We start from the raw sequence: 24,508 nt of genomic DNA, 5'->3' as shown, positions 1-24,508 counted from the left end.
GAAGAAAGGCCTATAGCTTTCATTGAGCTGCTTCGAAGAAACTACAGGAAAGCCACTTTTCTTGGCTCAATGAAAGTGTATTTGGGCTTACTGGATGCTTCACCACATACTTTATAATGCTAGACCCCGCTGTGTAAAAGCCCTCCCAAACAGGCATTGAATAAAGAAGCTAAGGGTGCGATATGGACAACAGCACAACCCAATCCCAAGTTTTGCATGGGTTGGAGCCTGAATTAATCAAACTGCAGCGCGACGTAACTCAGGTCCGCCCTAATAAACACACATTTGTGCATTTTATTAAGAGATGGATATTTTTTTCTTATGAGCTTATCACATTTTTGGTTGATAAATGAAAATAAAGTAGCCATTAGAGGCTGCATTTCGCATTCTTAAGGATTTTATCTCCTTCTTATAGTTAAAAACTCAGAGTTCATAAGGGCATTTTAACAGTGAAAAAGGAGATATATTGTAAGAATGCCAAATGTAGCCTAAGACTTTAATTGCCAACTACATTTTAAAGATATTAATCCAACCTTAGTCATGTAAGTACTCTCTTCCACTGTTAAACTTTCTATATATTCTTATATTGCTTTGAGAAAAATGATGATTATGTGAGTACGCTATCATTGTATTAGCCTTTAGCAAGTAGGGGCGAACATTTGAGCTCAGCATGGAAATTCCGGGCTTGTGTTTAGGTTTTGTGTTCAGGCCTGGTTTGGGTTTGGTCTACATCAAGCCCAAATAATTTCAGGATCAGGCTCGAGTCTAGGCTTGAGTCTAATACATCAAGTCTGACCCAATTCACATATATTTAAATATAGGGAAAATTCCCGGTAGTTACCTTGTACTTTAGGTTGAGTACAATTTTAAAGTGCGACAATCTAGTACCCAGACTTTCATTTTGCCACAATCTAGTACCTACCATTAATAGATCGTCAGTTATGCCGCACCCACGACACCCCTCTCAGTCCGATCTCTTCCACTTCTCTCCTCCTCTCTTCTTCTTCTTTCACCTTCAAATCACAGAATAAATTTTCAAACACAGTTCATCTTCTTCACAGAGAAGCAAAGGGACGGTAGATCTGAACCCGCTCTGCATTCCTCACCTTCTATTCGTTGTTGCAACTTTCGGTGGCATATCTGAACCCGCGGTGGTTTCTCTGTCATTTCTTCTACCTCCCTCTTTCTCTCCCACATTCTCATTCATTCTCATTGTTCTCTCTTTCTCTCTCTATGCCACCGTCCCCTGTTTATAGTCTGATCACCGTCACCAAGTTGGAGCAGAAGTTCGACCATCGAATTGTCATCTTCGATTTAGCTCCAGATCACTGTCACCAGGTAGTCTCTCACCATAGTTGCTGGCCGTATCCCGGATCTGAATCCCAGTGGAATAGTAGTCATTTGGGTGGCCGATAGGACTGGTAATGAAGCATTTGCAGAATCAGTTTCATTATGTAAATGATGAGCAAACCAATGACCGCGATTAATATTATCAAACCTGGTTTTAGCCCTTTCTCTGAATTGATATCAGATACCGTCACTCGCAATCTACCAAGTGATCTTACCATTGGTCTGAGGGGTTTGTGCAGTGAGATTGCTATGCCTAAGATCAAAGCCTACCGTCAACGACAGTCTGCCAAGTGATCTTGGGATCTCGTCGGACAAATGACTGAAGGAGAGGTTTAGAGGCTTGGAAAGTGATTTCAAATCACCGAGATCATCTGGGATCAATCCGTTAATTTCGTTTGTTGACAAATCGAGTTTAACCAAGTTGTCGAGATTCAGCCAAATTCCATCGGGAATCTCACTGGATAATTTGTTATCAAAGAGAACAAGCCTCTGCAGCTGAAGGCGAGGGAGATGGCAGATCAAAGGGCATTTTTGTCTTTTTGCATGCTACTTAACGGTGGTTAACATCGGGTACTAGATTGTCACAAAATGAAGGTTTGTGTACTAGATTGTCGTGTTTTAAAGTTCGGGTACTAAATTGGCACTCAACTTAAAATATAGGGTTCCTATATTATATACTATATATAATATTCTATTCTATAAAATTTACATAATTAATTTATATACATATTATATTATTCATTATAAAAATATTATGTATTTGTAACATTTTATGTATAAAAGACATGGCCCGAATTTGGCCTTGTGCTTATATTTCAGGCCCGGAACCTGGGCCAGGCCTAGGCAAAAGCCCTTGTCATAGGTGCAAAGCCTAGCTTGGCAAGGCAAATGATCACCCAAAGCACGTAACCTGTTTATGGCTCAATGTCTCCAATTAGACCAAGCAGTCAGGTTATGTGGGTGGATCAAGACAATTTCCGGTTGATTCCAGGGTCAGTCAATAAAGACTAAGGCTGCATTTGGCATTCCTTATTTTTAAGGACTTATCTCTTTTTTGCGGTTAAAATGTCCCTATGAACAATGGGTTTTTAACTGCAAAATAGAGATGAGTCCTTAAAATAAGGAATGCCAAATGTATCCTAAACCTTCAATATTTGGGATAGGCATAAATAATACATGAAGCTTCAAAAATTAAGTAAAAAACTGAAAACTCCAAAATTAAAGGATTTAACTTAAAAATTCTAAATTTAAAAGAAAAAAAGTTGAAAAAAAAATCAAAGAGTGAACACTAAAGCATAAGTAGTCCCAATAGATACGAATAAATATACAACAATTGACGATTAGAGGTCCCAAAAACATATGTTAATGTTCTAATGCAAATCAAAGAAAACTAAAATAATGTTAAGTTGAAAAACATTCCATCATTTCTAAGGGGGTGTTCCTTTTCTTGATTTTGAGAGGGGGGGAAGTTGGTCAATGGGATTTTGATTCCCATTGACCAAAAATCCCATGATCTTTTTTCATATTTATGTGGGGACCAAGGAAAGTTTAATTTCCTGGGTATCACTTACCCAATACCCATCTCCTAGGTGGATAAATAATTTTCCCACATTGAGGGAAAGTTGCCAACACTTGACTAGGAGAAAAGTGCACTTTGTAATAATGAATTTTTATGGCTAAAATGGCCATTGTCTTATTTGTATGGGAAATAAAAGAACATGGGTAAATGTAATTACATGAGTAAATAACTTACCAAAAAGCAAACGGGCCTAAATGATAAAATCTTTGATGCCTAGAAAGGTATGATACCAGAAGAGCATTGACCAATGAAAACTATTCATGACACTGATTTATTGGTTGTAAGTTTTTCCGATATCATGGTCAAACCTTTCTAAATCTATTCCTCCTTTAACTCCAATGGACTTGAAGCTTTACATGGAGTCAATCAAGAATGGTTGACTTAGAAAAACCCACTACCTCTAATCCCAACATTTCCTTGGTCTCATTATCATCAACTACATTGAATATATATGGTTTGTTAGATTTGGTTTAAAATATTAGCGATTTAGGGTTCCAATGGGTTTGACTATAATGCCAGAAAGACATTAAATTGGAAAAACTTATAGCCAATCAACAAACATCATAAGTAACCAATTATGTAGATTTTCATCAAAATTCACATGGGGTTTTGATTGGTCAAAGGCTTTTTGACATCATAGATTTCAACTTCAACTATTAATATAAGATATTTTTTAGGGAGAATAAGGGGATGGCATGGAGGGTATCTAAGGACCCGCCCTAACACAATTTTTCTGGGTCATTCAGTTTTGGGTCACTATTAGGAAACCCAAAACCTAATTCTGTGGGTGCAATGGGGTCAAGTTCACAGGTTAGGTCAATTTTTTGCCAGGTCTATTTCTAATCAATAAATAAATAAATGAAATAAAATATATTTTTGTGAAATTCTATTTCCAATCCAATGAATGGATAACACAAAAGTTCTTATTGTATGAACATAGAATGATGGATTCAGAATACATGAAGTCTTGGATCAAGATCTCTTACAAAGTAAAAACCATGTTGCAAACACTCTATCGTGAGTGTTAGCACCCAAATTTTCTTTTCACCCTACTTCTTTACCCTCCTCTTAGACCCCAAAAACTCAGAAACACAACCAGATCAACTTGAGTCTTCCCAAAACCCGAAATACCCTCTTCTAACACAATCCACAAGAAAAATAAGAACCTTGAAATCAACATCAACATCCGATCAGACATCATCCACTATTAGCACCCTATTTTTGCTCAGTCCCTTCACCCGAACTCTTTACCCTCCTCTTAGACCCCAAAAACTCAGAAACACAACCAGATCAACTTGAGACTTCCCAAAACCCAAAAAACCCTACTCTGACACAATCCACAAGACAAATAAGAACCTTGAAAATCAACATCAATGTCCGATCAGACATCATCCATAGACTTTGAAAGACTATAACCTAGTTACACGTCAGTCTTCATGGCTAAAGTAAAAAGATCCACTATTCATCATGGCAACTCCCTTTCTCACATCCCCGACCTATGTGATGTTCAAACTTCAAAATCAAATCCAACACACCCATCACCTCCAAATCACTAGGAAACAATCTACTAGCAATTCCCACCACAAATCTATGACAACCAACCGCAAAAAGATAAAAATCCCATTATGATGGCCCTGAATGATTATCAAAATCAATCATATATTTCTCATATTAGAACCACCCACTTAACTCCTCCCCTTAATTCATGCCTACTCACCAAATTGTAGCTCAAAATTCACTCGTTTGACCCCTTATCAAGCCTAGATCCTATTTTAGCAAATCTCATTAAGTAGAGTGTATCATCCATCATCCCAACTTCACATGAAAAATCATACCTTACCACTGTGTTTAGAGACCCATAAAACCTCAGCACATCAAATTTCACGACCAAATACCTCCATTTGATCGTTAAAAATGTAAGATTCCATTTTGGGCTCTCTCGTTGATTTGAAAAACCATAAGATAAGACCATGATCTGAACTAAAACAATGAATCTACAACTTTGACCAAAGATCCATCACTTCCATTAGATTCAGGACAATCAAAATGGCCAACCCACCAAATTTCATCCCAAAATTCCCCCGTTTGACCATTCATCAAACAAAGATTCTACTTCAGCAAATCTCATTGACCTGAACTTGTCAGCCATAAATCTCAATCATCTCAACCCTATTTGTTTGATCAGACCTCATCATTGTGTTTAGAGACCCAAAAAACCCCAGGATGCCAAATTTCATGACCAGATTCACCCATTTGACTGTTAAACTAGAAAGATACCATTTTGACGCACCATATCAATTGCCATATCATCTGGCCCAACCTGAAGCCTTAACAGGGTGATGGCTGATGTCAGACCCATCATTGAAACCAATAAAAGACAAAATAACATTTAAAAATTTTTCAAATTTACATTTTCTGCCACTAACAGCCCCAAATACAACACTGCAACATTTGGCACGCCCTCGGCTCCCATTGACAGCATAAAACACAGGAAAACTACCCCCAAATCAAAGAAAAGGTTTCACCAAACAGGCAATTTGATTGAATACCTATTTCTTTGAAGAATAATGCCTATTTTAGTGAAAGAACTTTACTCAATCACAAACACTATAGCTGAGCAAATTTCAGATCCATCTCCATCAATTTTCTCTATAAATAGAGGCCCAACTCGAGCTTGATAGGGGGGACTGAAGAGAAGGAGGTAAGGAAACGTAAGAGAGGCCCTAAAAAGAGAAGAAGAGGGGAAGAGGGGAGAGTTTCCCAACTCCTGTAACACATTCAGTTTGCTTGAAACCTTGAAATCCTTGAAACCAAGTTCAAGCCTCGTCTCCTATTTTCTAGAGTCAACACCAAAAGCGCGTAGCCTAGTTCCCGCCTTGCTCAAGTTTCATTTGAAGTTCAGTCAGTTGCTGGAAAGCTTGTTTCAAGGTCGTACACGAGAGGTAAGCCTCTCATCCCACCATATCTTTCCTTTTAGTTTAGTTTGAGATTGCTTAAAACCCTGAAATCTTGGGAAACTTGCCCTCACAACTTCCTCCGGATTGAGAAAAAGTGGTAGAGAGGCGAGGGTCTTAGGGAAACTAGTACCTACGACCCGATAACATCACCTCAAATCAATTATGGGTGAAGTTGGGAATATTTTTGTCAGATTCTAGGAGCTTTTAGCAATCTTGTTAGTTCGTGTTTTGTCGGATTTTGAGCCTGAATTACTCTTGTTTTGGGGCTGCTACAACATCTTGGAGAGGAAGCGGGATTTGCTCCTCACAAATGGGTGCCTCATAGGCACATCCACCATGCATTGGGAAGAAGTCCCGTGAATAATGACTAATAAGTATGGGAGATGTTCCCAATGCATGGTAGGATGTACGTGTAAGGCGCCAAATGTGAGAAGCAGATCCGGTCCCCTTGGAGAGAGGGGTGCCTAAAACCTTCCCTCTCCCAATCCTTAGAACCCGAAATCTCTTGATTGTGTGCCTTTACCGTGGAAAACGGAGTCTCTATCAAAGACCTAAGTCGAGTTTTTCAAACCTGAAAATGATGGACCATTTCCTCTAAAAAATGGGTGGCGACTCCAATTCCTTTGAGCCGACCATGAGTTTCCCGGAGCTCACAGTGAGTATGGGCTTCCAGATGCACATTGGGAACACCTATCCATGAATTTAACATACATGTATGGGAAATATTCGCAATGTACAGTTGGATTCTATGCTATTGATACATTTGCTTCTAGGATATCCAAACCCACCATAAGCAATTTGGATTAGATGAACGCGATGAACAGTTGGATTCTGTGTTATTGATGCTTTTGCTTCAGCTAATCCTTCCTCCACCACGACTTGGGACATCTAATCATGTTCTTACTAAGTTTAAACTTGATATTGTTACTTAAAAAATGATGATTAGGTGCACGTGTAAATGGATAGTAGGGGTGATCATGGACAAGGTTCGGTTTGGGCTTTGCATTTGTTAGATGGGCTATTAGCCAGAGCCCCAACTTAGCCTAGCTTTCAGCCTATCTTTTATGTAAAAAATATATCAAATAAAGTATATGCATTTTCATAATGTATCTAAACATCTCTGTATTTCTTTCATTTCTATCCATACATTTCCAAAATGCATCTATATACATGCATCGTATAGCATTCAAAGATTCAAAACAAATGGTGACTCGAATCCTAACAACCTAGATTCATTAAAATTTTTAACACAATTAAACCTGTTTTTAAGTTCGCGTAACCCTCCCAAAATGGCAAAACAAGTTCTTTTTCTGTTGGAGCTAAAGCTCCCCTCTCTTCTCTAGTTCCTTCACCCCCCTCTTCTCTTCCTAGCGTACATGCAACTCCAACAAACCTTAATTGAGTTCAATGGAAGTTAAAATAGATTTAAGCACACCTTGTTTCCCTCCCCACTTCTTCCCCTTGATTTTTTCTCTTTTCTCATATTTGCCTTTTTGTTCAAGCAAGATTTTAGCTAAGGGTGGATTTGAGACGAGCCAAGCACAATACATGGCTATTTGAGCTCGGTTTGCCAAAACAGTGTCATGCTCGAACTCGATTCGATCTAGAGACTTGAGCTTGAATTCGGCTCATATCAAAAGTTCACAAGTTTGAGCTTGGCTCAGCTTGAATTCGAACATAAGCCAAGCTTCCTATAATAAAAATTATTTATTATTATACATAAAAAATAAAAAAATATTATATATATATAACATTATCATACATATAATATATATAATTTTTGTAATATACTAGACTTGTAAAGGGCAAATTTGATATTTCATTTTTTCTATTAACACTTAATGCCGATGTCAATTGTCAGAAACAATAGGAGTGGTGTAAAACAATAGTTAAACAGTAAGGGTAAAGTTAATCAATTGCCTAAATCATAAGAGTAATTTAAGAAATTTGCCCAAATAAAAATGAAAATAGGTCACCTAATTTGAAGACCGAATAAAGGGAAAACTTTTGGAGGAAATCACAAAACCCTAACTTGGTGGATTGGTGGATGCCATTAACGCCTGATGAACCATTTCAGACCAAATGATAGGAGAAAAAGATTTGCAAAAAAAAAAAAAAAAAGACACAATTAACAGGAAATCCCTAGCTTTCCTATTATTTGTAAGGAAAGCTTGTATTTTTTGCTTTTTATAAAAAATCTACGATATCTGAATGACATACTTTTTTAGCAATACAGACTTGGCAAGTTCATTTGACGAGTCACAGGTATTCATCAGTTTTGGTTCTATGGGATTCCACCAAAGCTGCATAGCAATTTTATCAATTGGTTTGGAGTTTCTTTAATTATCGGTTTTGGATGGAACTGAATATATAAATTAAGATTTTGAATGAACAAACTACAAATCTTTGGAAAAAGAGATAGAAAAACAAATTCAAAGATTGTCTCTTCGGAGAAACATCCGATAAAATTGGAATAAAATAATCTTTGAATTTGTTTTTCTATTTCTTTTTCCAAAGATTTGTAGTTTGTTCATTCAAAACCTTAATTTATATAATCTTTGAAAAAAGAAATAGAAAAACAAATTCAAAGATTATTTTATCATTCCAAAGAAAACCAACCGAAGATAGAAGTCGACATGCTTAATTTGGATAAAATAAAGAACCAGTTGACATTTCAACCTTAATAGAGAAATTAGTAACTCAAAACCCATCTTTAGAAAAAAAAAGACGCCTGATGCTTCTCTTTGCAAAACCTAATGGACCAAGTACACATTTTTTTTCTCAAAACCAGGCAAATGGATTATTCAGATGTTGTTATTGCAAAAAAGACGATAATGCTGATAATGATGAAAAATAAAAAAAGAAAAGAGGCAATGGACGAATGCAAAGATTTATTACAAATGGCTTCATTGTATGTTTGTTCTACAACCTTTTGTTAACGACATTTGTAGGGTTTTGTCTGCACCATTTTTTTCGTTTTGTTTCATCTATCTTATGCTCTCAAACTATTCAGATAAACTGTCAAAATATGTTATTTTTATTTTAGGGAAAATTCCCGATTTGTATCCAGTACTTTGGCTCGAGTGACAATTTAGTATTCGAACTTTAAAATGTAACAATCCAGTACCTAAACTTTAAAAATGTGACATTCCAGTACTTGTCGTTAACCCGTTTGTTAATCCACCGTTAAGTGACATTTGAAAAGTAAAAAGTGCCCTACAAATTCCATCTAATTCTCTTCATTAACCATCCAAACATTGACAATAAAATAAACAGTCCCAAATTATAGATTCTTCTAAATCGTCACCAACTTTTTTTAATAGAAGAGGCTAGGATTTGGGACTGCATAGTTTTTTGTCAATGTTTGGATGGTTAATAAAGAGAAATAGATGGAATTTTCAGGGCATTTTTAACTTTTCAAATGTCACTTAACGGCTGATTAATGAATTGGTTAACGACAGGTACTGGATTGTCACATTTTGAAAGCCTGGGTAATGGGTTGTCACATTTTAAAGTTCAGGTACCAAATTGTCACTCGAGCCAAAGTACAAGGTACTCATTTGGAATTTTCCCTTTATTTTATACTAGTTGGAATTTGGTACCCGTGTAATGCACGGGATTTTTTAATAGATTTACAAATTGGGGTTAATGGGCTTCTAAAGAGCCCTAGATACTTATAAACACCTTACGACAAAATTTCATTAGAGATATCCCCCATTTAACCCTTCATCACACTAATATTTTAATTTGGGCTATCTTATTTGCCAAGATATTCATTTCTTACATGCCCTTGATTATACCATTTATGGACCAATCAAACTCCACCAAATGATCCAAGAGACCATTACCTTTAGAAACCCCATTGTCATCACCTTATTTTTGCTTAATTTGTCATCGAAACCCCAATTTACCCCGAACACCTGATCAGACCATTCCGATCCTTCTGAAGTACCTAAGAATCCCTAAACACCATCATCAGACCTAGGACCCCCTAAAATATCTTCCCCAGAAATTTCAACCCAAAATTCCCATCAGTTTATTCTTTTATAAAACCAAGATACCCTTTTGAACCCTCTCATTAGCTTGAAGCACCAACACAACCCAAATCTCCTTGATCCTAAAATTTCTGAATCAATTAGACCATACAATTGAACCCTAGACACACCAAAAACATCTACCCATAATTTTTTCAACCTAAAATTCCCCTATTTGCCCCATCATTGAACAAATATTCCATTTTGGATGCTCTCGTTAACTTTCCATGATTTTGGCCCTCCAAAATCAATCAGATGTTTCCATAAGATCCTCGATACCCTAAAAACCATACCTACAAAAATTCAGTCCAAAACATTTGTTTGCCCCTCCATTACATTAAGATTCTATTTCAAAGTTTCGCATTGACTAGTTAAGTCCTTTCCAGATCTGCCCAATCTCGGCATAATTGGGCCAATCTAACCCTACCAATCAACTCATAATGCTCAAAAGCACCACCCTGCCAACTTTCAACAAAACATTTCCTCATTTTCCCCTCCATTACACCAAGATCCTGTTGCAAAGTTAATAAATTAACCGAATCCCTACCCCTCTAAATTTGCCTAATCCAAGACTATTTAGGCCAATCTAACCATGCCAATTGATTCAAAATGCCTAAAAACCCCACCTTGTAAATTATTACCAATTTTTGTTACTTGAAAGCTTCAATTCCTCTAAATTATTTAATATATTTTTCTTTATTTCAATAATATTTAAATAAATTTAAATATTTATATTTTATTTTCTTATTATCAAATAGTATTCAATCTATTATAATTATTTTTTTATGTTTTTATAAAATTTTTAAGGTTATTTCATTAATTCTTTATTTAATCTATTTTATTTGTTTTTAATTAATATTTAAGATATGATTTAGTTATTACTTTTTTTAATATTTAAAATTAATTATTTATAATATTATTTATCTATTTAAATAATATCATTATTTAGTTATTTCAATACTACATATTTATTGAATTTCATAATCCATAAAATTATAAGTTATACTATTATTATATAAATTCGTTATTAATTTTGTAAAATATAAATTATTATTAATTTAAATATTATGAAATCTATTTTAAGGATTTTCTACTTTTAATTAAATTTTTAAGTTTATTATATAATTCTGTTATTTTAACTATTTAAAATTTAGTTATGTTAAATATTTCGTTATTTACAATACTTAGTTATTTAAATACTTAAATAAAATGTAAAATATTTAAAAATTTTCATTATTTATATTAAAGTGATTACATAATATTTTTATTTTTTACTTTTATTATTTGAATAATAGTTAAATTTAATAATTCATAACAATATAATTTATATTATTAGTACATAATTTCGTTATGAATTTCTTAAGAGTATAAAATTATTAATAATATGAATATAATAAATCTATGATAATTTTTTTGTGTTTTTAATAAATATCTTAAATTTATTACATAAAATCTTTATAATATTTAAATAATTCTTAAATTTTGTAATTCAAACAGGAATAGGAATTATAGATAATTTAGGAGAAAGTGGGGGGATAGTGGTGCCACTTGACTATTTTTTATTAGATTTTGGTAGAGAGGGATTTTAAGAATAGTTTTATGAAGGAATATCTAAAGGGATAAACATAGAGGAAAGAGGGATGGACAAGGCATGTTAAGATGTCAAAATGAGAGAGGGAGAAGGGATTGATGAGGTGGCTTCATGAGGGAGTAAGGAAGGAAAAAATGAGAGGGGCTTAGAGTTATCAGTTGAGGTAAAGGAGGAAGTTGAGGCCACCTATGTGGCACTATACATATAGATTTAAGTTTGTAAAATAAGATGTACATTGAGAAACTAATCGACACTGATTTGTTAAATAACACACATGCAAATAAAGGTAACATGCAAAGCTATACTCGTTGATTAAATCAAGTTTATTGTTCGGTAATAAGGCTTGTCCGAGATCATATTGGCGTCGGAGAGCACATCCCACCCGTGTATTTGGAACATCTCCCCATGACAAGTACGGGAGATGATGAGACATCATGGAGATGTTCCCATTACATAGTTGGGACGTGTTGTAAGGCATTGCGGGGCACTGTCGTGTTAATGTGAACTCATTTATGGTGCAATTGGGATCTGCTCCTCACACAACCCATCTCACACCGATCTCACAGGCACACCCCACTATGTATTGGGAACATCTCCCATGATAAGTGCAAGAGATGTTCTTGATACACGGTGAGATGTGCCTAAGAGGTCGACTCTCTCGGTTAAATGAGAATTCACATATGCGCCCCACAAAATGCCCCACAGTCTATCCAACCGTGCCTTGGGAACACCTCCCTATGACAACTTCAGGAGATGCTCCCAATGCATGCTAAAATGTGCATGTGGGGCATTGGTGGGCACATATTTGATCTCGTCAAATGAAGGAGAAGGGGTTTCACTTTTGAGTTGGGGTTTGTCATTTTAACTTTTAGGGTAAAATACAAAACCTCCTGAAAGTTTTTAACAATCATAAAAACTTTTTCTAGAGTTTCACTTTGGCAAAAACCTCTCATAAACTTTTAAAAAATTGACAAAAACCTCCCTTCCGTTACAGACTCATACGAAAAACACTTATACCAATGCATAATTTTTTCCCCAATACCCATCTTACCCTTCTGTAAAATGGGTACTGAAATAACTAGCCGATGAAGAACGAATTATGCCGATCCAAAACAGTCGACGGTGAAAAACAGTTGTCGGAAAACAAACATTATTATTTGGCAAAAGGGAATATTCTAAGCAATGGCCATTATCATTCCCTGCTTCAAAATGGTAAAGTCGCAAAATTCCCAAGCTTGTGTGACCCTTGACAGCGGTGTTTTCTCTGATGCATAGTGGGTGCACTTATGGACCCCTGACAACAGTGACGCTGTCACCAACTGCGCTATGTTGTGATGATCGAGGAAGACGATGAACTCACTTTACCCAGCAACGTTAGATTCCAGCGAGGAAGTCCAATCGATGTGAGTTAAAGTTGCTCTTGATCATTTGCTCCTAGCCCTGTCGGGAACTGAAGTGTCTGAACGGGGAAGTTTGTGGTTGCAATGGGCTCGTTCATAGGGAATTCGGTGAAGGAGTCAACGACGAACTTGGAGAGCCATTCCAGCTCTACTACGACGTCGTTCTGAAAAAAGAAAGAAACAAATACTCTAAATAATAATAGAATAAATAAAATTCAGCACAATGAAATGATGTACACGACAGGGAATCATTTCCGACGAAAGAGCGTTGTAGAGATACATACAAGAACACGGAGATCGTCAGGAAGCTGATGAAGCAGTTGGAGGAGTCAGTGGGGGTGGAGTGCTGGTTTCCTGTGTTATTTTTTGACAGAGGGAGGTGGAGGAGCTCGGGGTTGGGGTGAAGGAAGAGGAAGAGAAGGGGTCGTCATTAGAGAAAGGTTAAAGAAAGGCTTTGCTTCTGCGTGAGGATCCTCCTCAAGTCCTCCTTGTCATTGACCCCCGCATGAGACGACGACCGCCACAGTACCCCACATCCTCTTTATAGCTATTATTCGTGGGAGATGTTCCCGATGCATGTTGGATATGCCTATGAGATGCCCATTTGTGAAGAGCAGATCCCGTCACCTCTATAACTATAGCCGGAGACCGGATCGGTTCCTCACGCACATCTATCATGCATTTGGAATATATCCGTATTTTGCAATTATTATTCACGGGAGATGTTTTTAATGCACGATGGATATGTGTATGAGGCGCCATTTACGAGTAACAGATCCTGTTTGGCGGTAACTTTGTACCCGATGCCAACGTCTTCTGTTTTGACAATGTCCCCGCCAAGGGTGGGCCCCCAAGAGCCCAAGTGGCTGCTTACAGGGTCTGATGGCCGACGTCTTAACTACCTTCAAAGCTGCCATCCACGACGGCGTCAATGTCATTTTCGTCTCTCTTAGTGAAGCCCTCTCTGACTATTTCCACTAACTCCATCGTTGATTCGAATGGCCATGGATATTTGGAAAAACTTTATGCATCGATAAATGTTTTTTATCGGAATCAGTAATCGAAGGGAGATTTTTATCAATATATATTTTTTTTTATTTTAAAAAGATTTTTGTGTAAGATGAGGTTTTTGTATTTTATCCTAACTTTTAAGAGGTCCGTCGTTAGAAACTCGTTACCGTTTGAATTCAAAGCGTCAAACATGTATGATGTGGTCAAATGCCGAGGGGCTGTGTGGGCCCCACTCCCACTCTGAAAACAAAGGAAAAGGCGATATCCCGACCGTCACATGGCCGAAATATATTTAAAGCAAGTAATGGGCAAAGGACAAAGGGACGTTAAACCCTAGCATTGCAGCAGCGGCAGGCCGGCATGGAGAGAGTGGAAAGGAAGTTGGCGATTTGGGAAGCTCTGTGCATGGGTGGGTCGGAGAGAATGGCAGATTTCAATCAAAGAAATCTCAAAGAATTCTATCTTCTCTTTCCGATTCCACCCATGCCTAAGGTTTCCCATTTTTCCTCTCTTTCCTTTGCCTTCTCCTAGTTATTATCAGCTTCGGATCCATTGTTATTGGTTTCGGGAAGCTAGGTAAGAAGGTTGCAGAACTGCTACGGGATGTAATGTTTGGATATATACAACTCTGATTATCTATCGTTCAAATCTTCACACTTGATGCGTTGCGGAAAGGCTTTTCTGTGTTTTCTTTTTTATTTTCTCGTATCAGTTGAGAAGAAGCTATTGTGCTATTGTTTCATGTCTTAAACTCTTTTTTTATTTGTTTCGTATTTCATCCTCGTATGTTTTTATTGAATGTTGCTACACATTTCCAAGAATCATTGAATCAGTTCTCTCGAAGAAGAGTAAAGCTCTCTTCAAAGTTTGCTTCATTCCAATGTGCGTCCTTGCATCTTTTAAAGTCAGGTAATTCCAATGTTAGTCGATTCTGCTCACAAGGTGAGTTAATGACAGTCTTCCTTCAATGTAAGTCGGTTCACCTTCAACCGACTCCATCTATTATAAAATCCTCTCTTCGGATTCAGATATCTGAGAGAAACAATAGAATATGATGGAGTGCAATCCGGCCGGTCTTAGCTGTCAACGATTTCGCCTCTGAGCTGGAGCGACAGGGAGCCTGAAATGGGACGGGAAAGATGAGGGAACTTCGGGGGGAATCCGGTGAGATAACTTCGAAGCTCAAGTTAATTATCTCTCAAAGGCAAAGTATAGATCAGATGGCGCAAAGTTCACATACCTTGTTGTTGGGGGTAGGGGGCTTTTTATAATCACTTCGCGCACTCGCTCTGAAGCCCGTGCCAGGTCGAGTATGATTACCCTTGCATACGTCAGTTCGGGTGTCGTCTTTTCTGCTGGGACAGAACCGTCACTGCCTTTTCTCGGAACCGTCTTTCTAACTGGAGATGGCGGTGTCAAGAGGCGGTGGCAGGTGGCCGTTTGGAGTGCGGCCGTCAAGCATCGGATCCCAAGTTAGTCGGGTGCACCGCCCTTAGGTACGGACTTCCTCGGTGTCAGGCATAGTACGGATTGTTTGGTTTTGGTGTCCTGAGGGCGATGTGGTGGAGTGGTGAGCGAGGCGAAGTCTTGAGTTCGGAGGTATGTCCTGTATTGCTAAATGGCAGGTCAATTCGGCGAGGTGTATCTCGAACTGTTATAAGGCAGACCAGTTCGGCGAGGTGTATCTCGAACTGTTACACGGCAGGCTAGTTCGGCGAGGTGTGTTTCGAACTATTACAAGGCAGGCCAGTTCGGCAAGGTATGTCCTGAACTATTACAAGGCAGGCCAGTTCGGCGAGGTGTGTCTCGAACTATTACATGCAGGCCAGTTCGGATTACTGTTTGGTTTGGGGCCAAGGGTGAGTTCGGGGCCCTAGTAGGGAGTTCGGACCGCTGGTTTCTCCCCTTGGTGCTCGCGCCTTAGGCGTGCTTTTGTGCCAAGCTGTTGCTTTTGCCACGTGTTGCATAACAGTGAGGTCGGGCCAAATCTTCCTTCATCAATTGCCTCCCACTTCTCGCTCCAAGGGTCTTGCCCTGACGCGGGGAGTTTTGCGAGGTGGTAGGTGGATTTCTCCCGTTTTTTGAATCTTGACTGCGCGAGGTGCTTTGCCAGGGTTCTTCGGTTTTCTGGAGCGTCCGAGAAGGCGGGAGATGTGCCTACTGCCCATAAATGTTGACGGACGTGGCAGTGCGCATTTATTTTAAATTTCAAAAACTCACGCCGCTGGGACGTGACCGCGAGCCTTTCAATTTTGAAAAAAGCGTGCCACTACCGTTTTGAAGGGACGTAAGCTGGCGGTTTTGTCAGTTGCAAGGAGACGTGCGGCGTGTTGTCAGTTTCAGAAAGGCGTGCGCCGACGCGACGTCGGTTTCAAAAAGACGTGCACTGACATTTCGCTCTTTTTGGAAAGACGTGCGCCAATCACGTCTCGATCTCAATGGACGTGCGGTCAGCGCGAATGCGGGCCGTCGGATTGTCTTTGATCCGCATTGTTGGTTCTTGGTTACTGTAGCTATAAATAGTAGGGGACCCCCAATCGCGTCCAGGTTTTTCAGTTCGCGTCTAGGCTAGTTACTTAGCCTTCAAGGTTTTTGGCTTGTTTCTATCTCTGGAGCCTTCAAAACTTTCTTTCGGTGAGTATCTTCATGAATCCACCTCTTTTCCTCGATGTCTAGCTTTGATAGCTCAGACGACTCTTCAAGTAGGACTGATATAGGTTCTACAAACCGAGCCATATCCCCCGACTGCCTTAGTGATCCTGAGGTGGAACTTGAGGATGACTATGAACCCGTAGGTTGAGCCGCTTCGGGCAGTTTGGCGTCAACCTCTCGCCGAGGTCGGATGCTAGACAGGTTTGGTTCTTCGACCATGACGCCCGAGGGGTTCCAATCTATACTTATGTCTTACAATCTGCCTGGGGGTATACATATTTCATTCCTTAGGGTAGCTTTCCTTGGGAACACGGTCCTGATGAGATCGTGATTTTTCGAGAGCAGCTCGCTGCGGGGTTGCGACTACCTTTCCACCCCCTTCTCGTCGGGGTCATAAACCACTTCGGCGTCACCATTGGCCAGCTTCATCCGAACTCTATTCGAAACCTCGTGGGGACAGTCTCCCTCTTTTGTGAACAGAACTTCCCTTTACACTTGGAGATATTCTCCTCTATCTTGATGCTCAAGAAACAAGCGGGTTCTCTTCTTGGGGGAAGACCGGCGTATTAACTTTCTCCTCGCTTGGGCTTTAAGCTTCTGCACGAACTTCCTAATAAGGTCCCAGCGTGGAAGCGGTATTACTTCAGGGTGCGAAGTGCACAAGGGTGGCCTTTTCAGACCGGGTGGGGTGAGGCCGCTCCTGATTCTGGTGTCACTCTCGATAAAGAGATGGTGAAGGGCCTCCGACAATGGGAACGACAAGGTTTAAAGTGCCATCAGTACTTAACGGAGGCCAAGCTTATTGCGGACGACCTAAGTTCGGGTAGGTTTCTAGCTCTGAGGTTTCTTGTTTGCTTTGTTCCTTCATTTTTTCTGATGTCGAACTCTTTTCTGCAAGTGTGATGAATGCAGAGAAGACTCGTGGGGGGCGCATGTTCCAAGGCATGAAGAGGAGGAAGCGGGTCGCCAAGTGAACTCGTACCGAGCTGCCCCCGGATGAGGAGCCTCAAGTTCCAGGCCACACGCCGGAGGATCTGCCCAGGGAGCCCGAGGTGACTCCACCGATGCATGAAGCGGCCGGGGCACCTTACGCTGGGACCACTCACACGGGTGCTCCTGCCTACTCCAGTGCTCCTGCTCACTTTGGGTCCGCTCATACGCGGGCTGGGCCCTCGGGTTCGGGAGCTCAAGGGGAGTTTAGGAGTGTGTTGACGCTGAACTACGCTCTTCAGAAGAGTAGGGAGGCTACTTTCCCCAAGGAGATCGCGGTGTGGACCGATCTTCCTTTGAATCAGGTCGCCTGCCGTGCCGTAACACATGCTATGGTGGTAAGTCAGATTTCGTCTGCCTTCATTTTCTATCCTTCTTGCGGTTGTCGCTCACTTTTTTTTTTAGTAGGTGAATTCTTCTATTCACGCCTTAGCAGCCCAGGTGGAGAGGAGCTCGTGACAGGCGTGAGCTGCTGAGGCGGCCGCTCATGCTACCGAAGAGACTTTCTGTGCCGCCGAGGCGAATACCTAAGCTGCTGAGGCGGCCGCTTATGCTGTCGAAGAGGCTGCTCGCGTCGCCATGACTAGATAGGCGATGTCTCAGTGGGATGCCGAGGCCATGGGGGTAGTCGTCAAGCACATGGCGGACTTGAGGTTGGATCTGCAGCATCATGTCGAATATCTTCAGGAGGACATCAGGGAGAAAACGCATATTATTTCCCAAAGTATTGAAGGCGCCAAGAAGAAGGCCGTTGAAGACTATATTGCCTCTCCGCGTTGTGACGACCTGATGGTGGATTCTTACAGAAGGGGATTCAAGCTGAGCTGGTGGATGATCCGGAACACGTACCCTGACCTCGACGTTAGTGCTATATCCACTTCGCGTATAACTTAGGAGATGGCCAATGCTGCCGATGGCGAGCCGGATTCTGAAGGAGAGGTAGGGCCTTCGGGTGTTGTTGAAGTGTCTTCTGATGGCAAAGAAGTAGCTCCGGGCATGTAAAGATTTTCTTTTTTTTGGAAGTGCCTTCTGATGTCCAATGTACTCTCCTTTTTCTTGCAACTGAATAGACAATTTTTCAGTTAAAGTGCTCTTTTTCCCGAAATGATTTTTTGTCGAACTGATAATATGCCATTCTGTTTCTTGTCCGGTTTATTGTACTCACGTGACCTATTTCGGCCTAAGGCTCTTGTAGCGAACTGATTTTTTGTCGAGCTGATAATATGCCTGACTTTTCTTTGCTTGCTTACGCCGATGTTCCTCTTGTTGGCTCTGTATCATGGCCCTTAGGCCCTTGTAGCGATTTCGTCCATTTCGCTTGGTGGTTTATAGGTAGTATTGCCTTAAGTTAACAATGTTCCCCGCTCGGGATACTTGTTTGCCTTATAAGGTTTCGAGCTCGTATGCCCCCCCGAGTGCTCTCTTTACTTTATAGGGCCCTTCCCAGTTTGGTCCAAGTTTGCCCACGTTAGGTTTGGGCACCATAATCTTACGAAGGACCAGGTCGCCGACCCGGAAGCTTCGCTGCTTTACTCTGGCATTGTAGTAGCGAGCTACCTGCTGCTGGTAGGCCGTTGTCCGGATGTGCGTGAGGTCCCTTACCTCGTCTAGTAGGTCAAGGTTGGTATGTAATTCATCTCCGTTTGTCCGATCGTCGTATGTTTTAGTCGCAATGTTGGTACTTCGATTTCCGTCAGGATCACTGCTTCAGTGTCGTAGGTGAAGTGGAAGGGGGTTTCTCCCGTGGTGGTTTTTTCTGTAGTTCGGTGTGCCCATAAAACACTTGGTAGCTCTTCGGCCCACAATCCCTTAGCTCGATCTAGACGTGCTTTCAGTCCTCGCAGGATGGCTCGATTCATTACTTCCGCCTGACCGTTTGCCTACGAGTGCGCGACTGATGTGAAGTTCGGTTGAAGCTGAAAATAGGTGTGATAGGTGTGATAGGCAAAATGAAAATTCGGTTGAAGCTGCCTTTCAGTCTAAAGTTAATTTGTGATCTCGTAAACCAAAAGTTGATGGGAGAAAGTCACAAGGAAAATCAAAAGAAAATAATGACAAGTATTCTTTCTGTGGTATTTGTAAGAAGAGAAACCACTTTGAGAAAAATTTTTGATTTAAAGGAAAACCAGAGTGCCAAAATTGTAAAAAATCCGGCCATGTTGAAAAAGCTTGTAGATTTAAGAAAATACATCAAGATAATTTTTCAGAAAAGAAAAATGAGGAAAATAATCTCTTTTATGATTGTCATTATGCAATAGAAGAAAGAAATGATACTTGGTATCTTGACGGTGAATGCAGTAACCACATGACTAAAAATGAAAACATCTTTCATAGTCTTGATAAAATCAAGACGAAAGTCAAAATTGGTAACGGTGACTTCATGGAAGTAATCGACAAAGGCACCATTGTTATTGACACCAAACAAGGGAAGAAATACATAAATGATGTACTTTTGGTTATGAACATTGATCAAAATCTACTCAGTGTGGGCCAAATTATTGAAAAAGGTAACTCTTTACATTTTGAGGGAAACTCTTGCACAATCTATGACAAGCAAGACAAGTCCTTTGAAATTGCAAAACTAAAATGACTGAAAACATATGCTTTCCCATTCAATTGAGAGATGCAAGTTATATTGCAATGCAAGTACAAGTGGACGAATCATGGCTATTGCATAGAAGATTTGGATACTTTAATTTCCATGGATTAAATATTCTTTAGCAGAAGAACATGATGCGTGACCTACCAACTATCGAGTTCAACAATGTTTGTGAAAGGTGTATGCTCGAAAAACAACATCGACACCCCTTCCCATCCGACAAACCTTGGAGAGCCAAAGAGCCACTGAAGTTAATTCATATAGATGTTTGTGGTCCAATGCATACTCCATCGAATAATCAAAACAGGTATTTCATTCTCTTCATTGATGATTATACTAGAATGACGTGGGTTTATTACTTGCGAAAAAAATCATAGGTTTTTTATATTTTTAAGAAATTCAAAGCCCGTGTCAAGAAGAAAAGTGGTCACAACATCAAGACCATAAGAAGTGACAGAGGCAAAGAATATACTTGTAATGAATTCAACAAGTTCTGTGAAGATGAAGGCATGGAGCATCAATTTACAGTCGGATACACTCCAGAACAGAATGGAGTATCCGAAAGAAAAAACAGAACAATTATGGAGACTGCAAGAGCCATACTCATGGAAAAGGGTCTTTCCAAAAATTTTTGGGTAGAGGCAGTGAGCACTGTTGTCTATCTTCTCAATAGATGTCCAACTAAATTTGTGCCAGATAGGACACCAATTGAAGCTTGGAGTGGGCAAAAGCCATCAACAAAACATCTTAGAGTTTTTGAATGCATATGCTACACACACGCGCCACAAGAGAAAAGGGACAAACTGGATGAGAAGACTGAAAAATGAATTTTCTTAAGCTATAGCACTTAATCAAAAGGCTATCGAGTCTATAGCTTAAGGAAAGAAAAACTCATAATTAGTCGAAGACATAAGCTTCAACGAGGATGCTGCATACAATTGGGAGACAAAAGAAGTTGAAAAAAAGACTATCAACTTGCCTCTATTACCAAGTCAAAGAATTGAAGAAGATCATGATCAAATCAGTTCGCCAACACAATCGGAACCGGAACAAGCTTCACAGTCTACTCCAGACTCACCACCAAGGCGAACTAAATCCTTAACGGAAATATATGAAACATGCAACTTGATGATCATAGAACCAGAAAGCTTTGAAGAAGCTTTTAAGGAAGAAAAATGGAGAAAAGCTAGGAATGAAGAAATAAAAATTATTGAAAAAAATGAGACTTGGGAGCTTGTGAATCATCCACAAGACAAAAGACACTTTTGGAGTTAAGTGGGTCTACAAGACAAAGCTTAATTCAAATGGCTCAATCCAGAAGCTTAAAACAAGGCTAGTTGCCAAAGGATACTCACAACAATACGGTATCGACTACAATGAGACATTTTCTTCAGTTGCTCACCTTGACACAATCAGGGCATTGATAGCACTAGCTGCATAAAAGAAATGGAAAATTTTTCAACTTGATGTGAAATATGCATTCCTTAATGGCTATCTTAAGGAGGAACTCTATGTGGAGCAACCTGAAGGGTTCGTGGTGCAAGGACAATAAGACAAAGTTCTCAAATTAAAGAAGGCATTATATGGCTTAAAACAACCTCTACGAGCTTGGTACAGCATAATCGACAATTATTTCTTAGAGCAAGGATTCAGGAAGAGCTATAGTGAGCCAAAACTTTACATCAAGACTCAAGTTACAAATAACATTCTCATTGTTTCTTTATATATTGATGATCTCATTTATACCGGAAATAATGAGAAGATGGTCAAGAAGTTTAAAAAAGACATGATGAAGACTTTTGAGATGACTGATTTGGGCCTAATGCACTACTTTCTTGGAATTGAAATAACTCAAGAAGAAAAATGGACTTCCATCTCACAAAAGAAGTATGCAGAAACTCTTTTGAAGAAATTCAAAATGGAGGGGTGCAAAACAGTCTCCACCCCATTAGACAATACTAAAGCATTCAAAAAGGAAGATGACTCACCAAAGGCAAATGAAGCACAATTTCGGAGTATGATTGGAAGTCTTCTCTATTTAACTGCTACAAGAATAGACATCATGTATGTAGTTAGTTTACTATCAAGATTCATGTAGAATCCAAGTCAAGTCCTCCATGGAGTAGCTAAAAGAATATTGAGGTATTTGCAAAGTACAAAGAGGTATAAATTTGGTACAGAGTGACACATGACTCTAAGCTCATTGGCTACACAGACAGTGACTGGGCAGGTTTGGTAGATGACATGAAAAGTACATCTGGCTATGCTTTCACAATTGGATCAGGGATATTTTCTTGGGCTTCAAAGAAACAAGCAACAGTTGCCCAATTATCAGCTGAAGCAAAATATATTGCAGAAACAATAACAATGAGCTAAGCTATATGGCTCAAAACGATATTTGATGACATGGGAGAACCACAAGTTGGGGCTACTGAAATCTACTACGATAGCAAATCAGCTATTGCAATGGCAAAGAATCTAATATTTCATAGAAGAACCAAACATATTGGCATCAAGTATCATTTTATCGGAGAAACTGAAGGAAACAAAAAAATAGAATTCAGACATTGTAAAACTGAAGAACAGTTAGCTGACATATTCACAAAGGCTCTACTAAAAGGCGAGTTCAAATTGTTACGAGACATGATTGGAGTTGCTGAAATGTGCACCAAAGAGGAGTATTGAATGTTACTACACATTTCCAAGAATCATTGAATCAGTTCTCTCGAAGAACAGTAAAGCTCTCTTCAAAGTTTGCTTCATGCGAATGTGCGTCGTTGCATCTTTCAAAGAGAGGTAATTCTAATGTTAGTCAATTCTGCTCCCAAGGTGAGTTAATAACAGTCTTCGTTCAATGTAAATCGGTTCACCTTCAACCGACTCCATTTATTAAAAAATCTTCTCTTCTGTTCTGATTCGGATATCTGAGAGAAACAATAGAATGCATCTACAGAATTTTTCTATCGATCTACTAAGCTCTTTTCTATTATATATTTTACTGTTTTTTACTGTTACTATCATCCTCGTATCGCACTTGATCTCGGATGATGCTTCGACTTCGTACTGGTTTTGCTCTGAGCATGCGATGCTTGGCCTCGTATGTTTTCGCTCTACGCATCTTGTAGCCCATGATCTGAGATTTTGTTTTACGTGAGTGGATCAGAGTTAGATTTTAGCTGATTTAACAGAAGATGTGTAATATAACCCTAAAGTCCTTTTTGGGACATTGTCTAATACTATGCAATGTAAAGCAGGGAATGGTTGTTAGATCTTTCCAGATCTATAGCTTCTGTTTAACAGAAGGGAATACTAAAGGGATCGGTCGGCCCCAATCCTCGTTATTGAGTTCAACCTGTAGTTCATTCTTCATGGTGAATGAATTAATTTGATGAATCGAATGGCTCACTGTGAATATTTACGTATTTTTTTTTCTTTTTTATAACTAGTCTCACGTTGAATCTAACAGGCTTGTGTGTTTGGATTAAACTGAATTGAACGCACTTGCAATCGAGGAAAAAAGTAAAATAAATTAAAAAAAAAAGGTTTTGATTTTCAAAAATTTTGGTTTTTCATTGTAATTCAGCTGCACAGTTGGAAAGTTCATTGCAAGGTTCTCTTAAGCATTTCCCAAGTATCTTCAAGCGTTCTATTGGTGGACAGTTGGCCTTCCAATTCCACTTATTAAGTTACAGAAATAGGGAATTATTGGCTCCCTGCAAAACAGCATCAAAATTCCAGAGTACAGATGAGATAATAGAACAGGACTATTTTGCTGTTGCAAAACAGCAACGAAATTCCAGGAAATTGCAAAACAACATTTCCCAGAATGCATCCTTCTGAAAGTAGGAAATGTAAAAGTTCTATCTTGTGTCTCAACTCAAGAAAGCGTTATTAAAAAAATAGAACAGGACTCTCCGCCCTCAAAATTCCAGAAAAAGGGATGAGTTTCTGTCTTTACTTGAGAGTTTTAAATGGATAGTTGACTGAATCTGGATTGAATGGATGGAACTATGAGATCGCATGATTCCCATTTCTTCTTCTCCGAGATTTTTTACTTTTCTGTTGAGATCACTGGTGAGAAAATTAGATTTTTCACTGCCTGAGATTTCTCACCAAAGAAGTCGGATGCTTTCCTTTCTAGTGACAATTAAAGGTATTTTTGGGTCAGTTGGGTTTTCATGAGAAAATGGCAAGAAAAAGAAAATAAATAAAATTTAACGGGGGTATTTTAATAATTTAATGCCCTCCGTTATTTGACTTAATGGCCGAAGGGGACTTTGTCTAACGATCATAGTTGAGGGGGCTTTTGTCACAAAAAAAAAGTGCAGGGGTCTTGTAATTTACC

The 24,508-nt window shown here is 39.2% G+C and overlaps 1 long non-coding RNA gene across 1 annotated transcript; it reads right to left on the bottom strand.

Annotated features, from left to right (window-relative positions):
* Positions 1–12,445: 12,445 nt before the first annotated feature.
* LOC148863365 (uncharacterized) lies at positions 12,446–13,613 on the bottom strand. Its single transcript, XR_016110327.1, has 2 exons — positions 13,196–13,613; positions 12,446–13,075 (listed from the first exon to the last, which is right to left on the bottom strand). It is a non-coding gene; the product is annotated as an uncharacterized LOC148863365 (long non-coding RNA).
* Between the last annotated feature and the right edge of the window lie 10,895 nt (positions 13,614–24,508).

Source organism: Nelumbo lutea, chromosome 3 (assembly GCF_056320005.1).
Source record: "Nelumbo lutea isolate HS-2025 chromosome 3, American lotus-T2T, whole genome shotgun sequence".
NCBI classification, from domain to species: Eukaryota; Viridiplantae; Streptophyta; class Magnoliopsida; order Proteales; family Nelumbonaceae; genus Nelumbo; species Nelumbo lutea.
The sequence above is the reverse complement of the archived record's forward strand: the minus strand, read 5'-3'. Positions and strand labels throughout refer to the sequence as shown.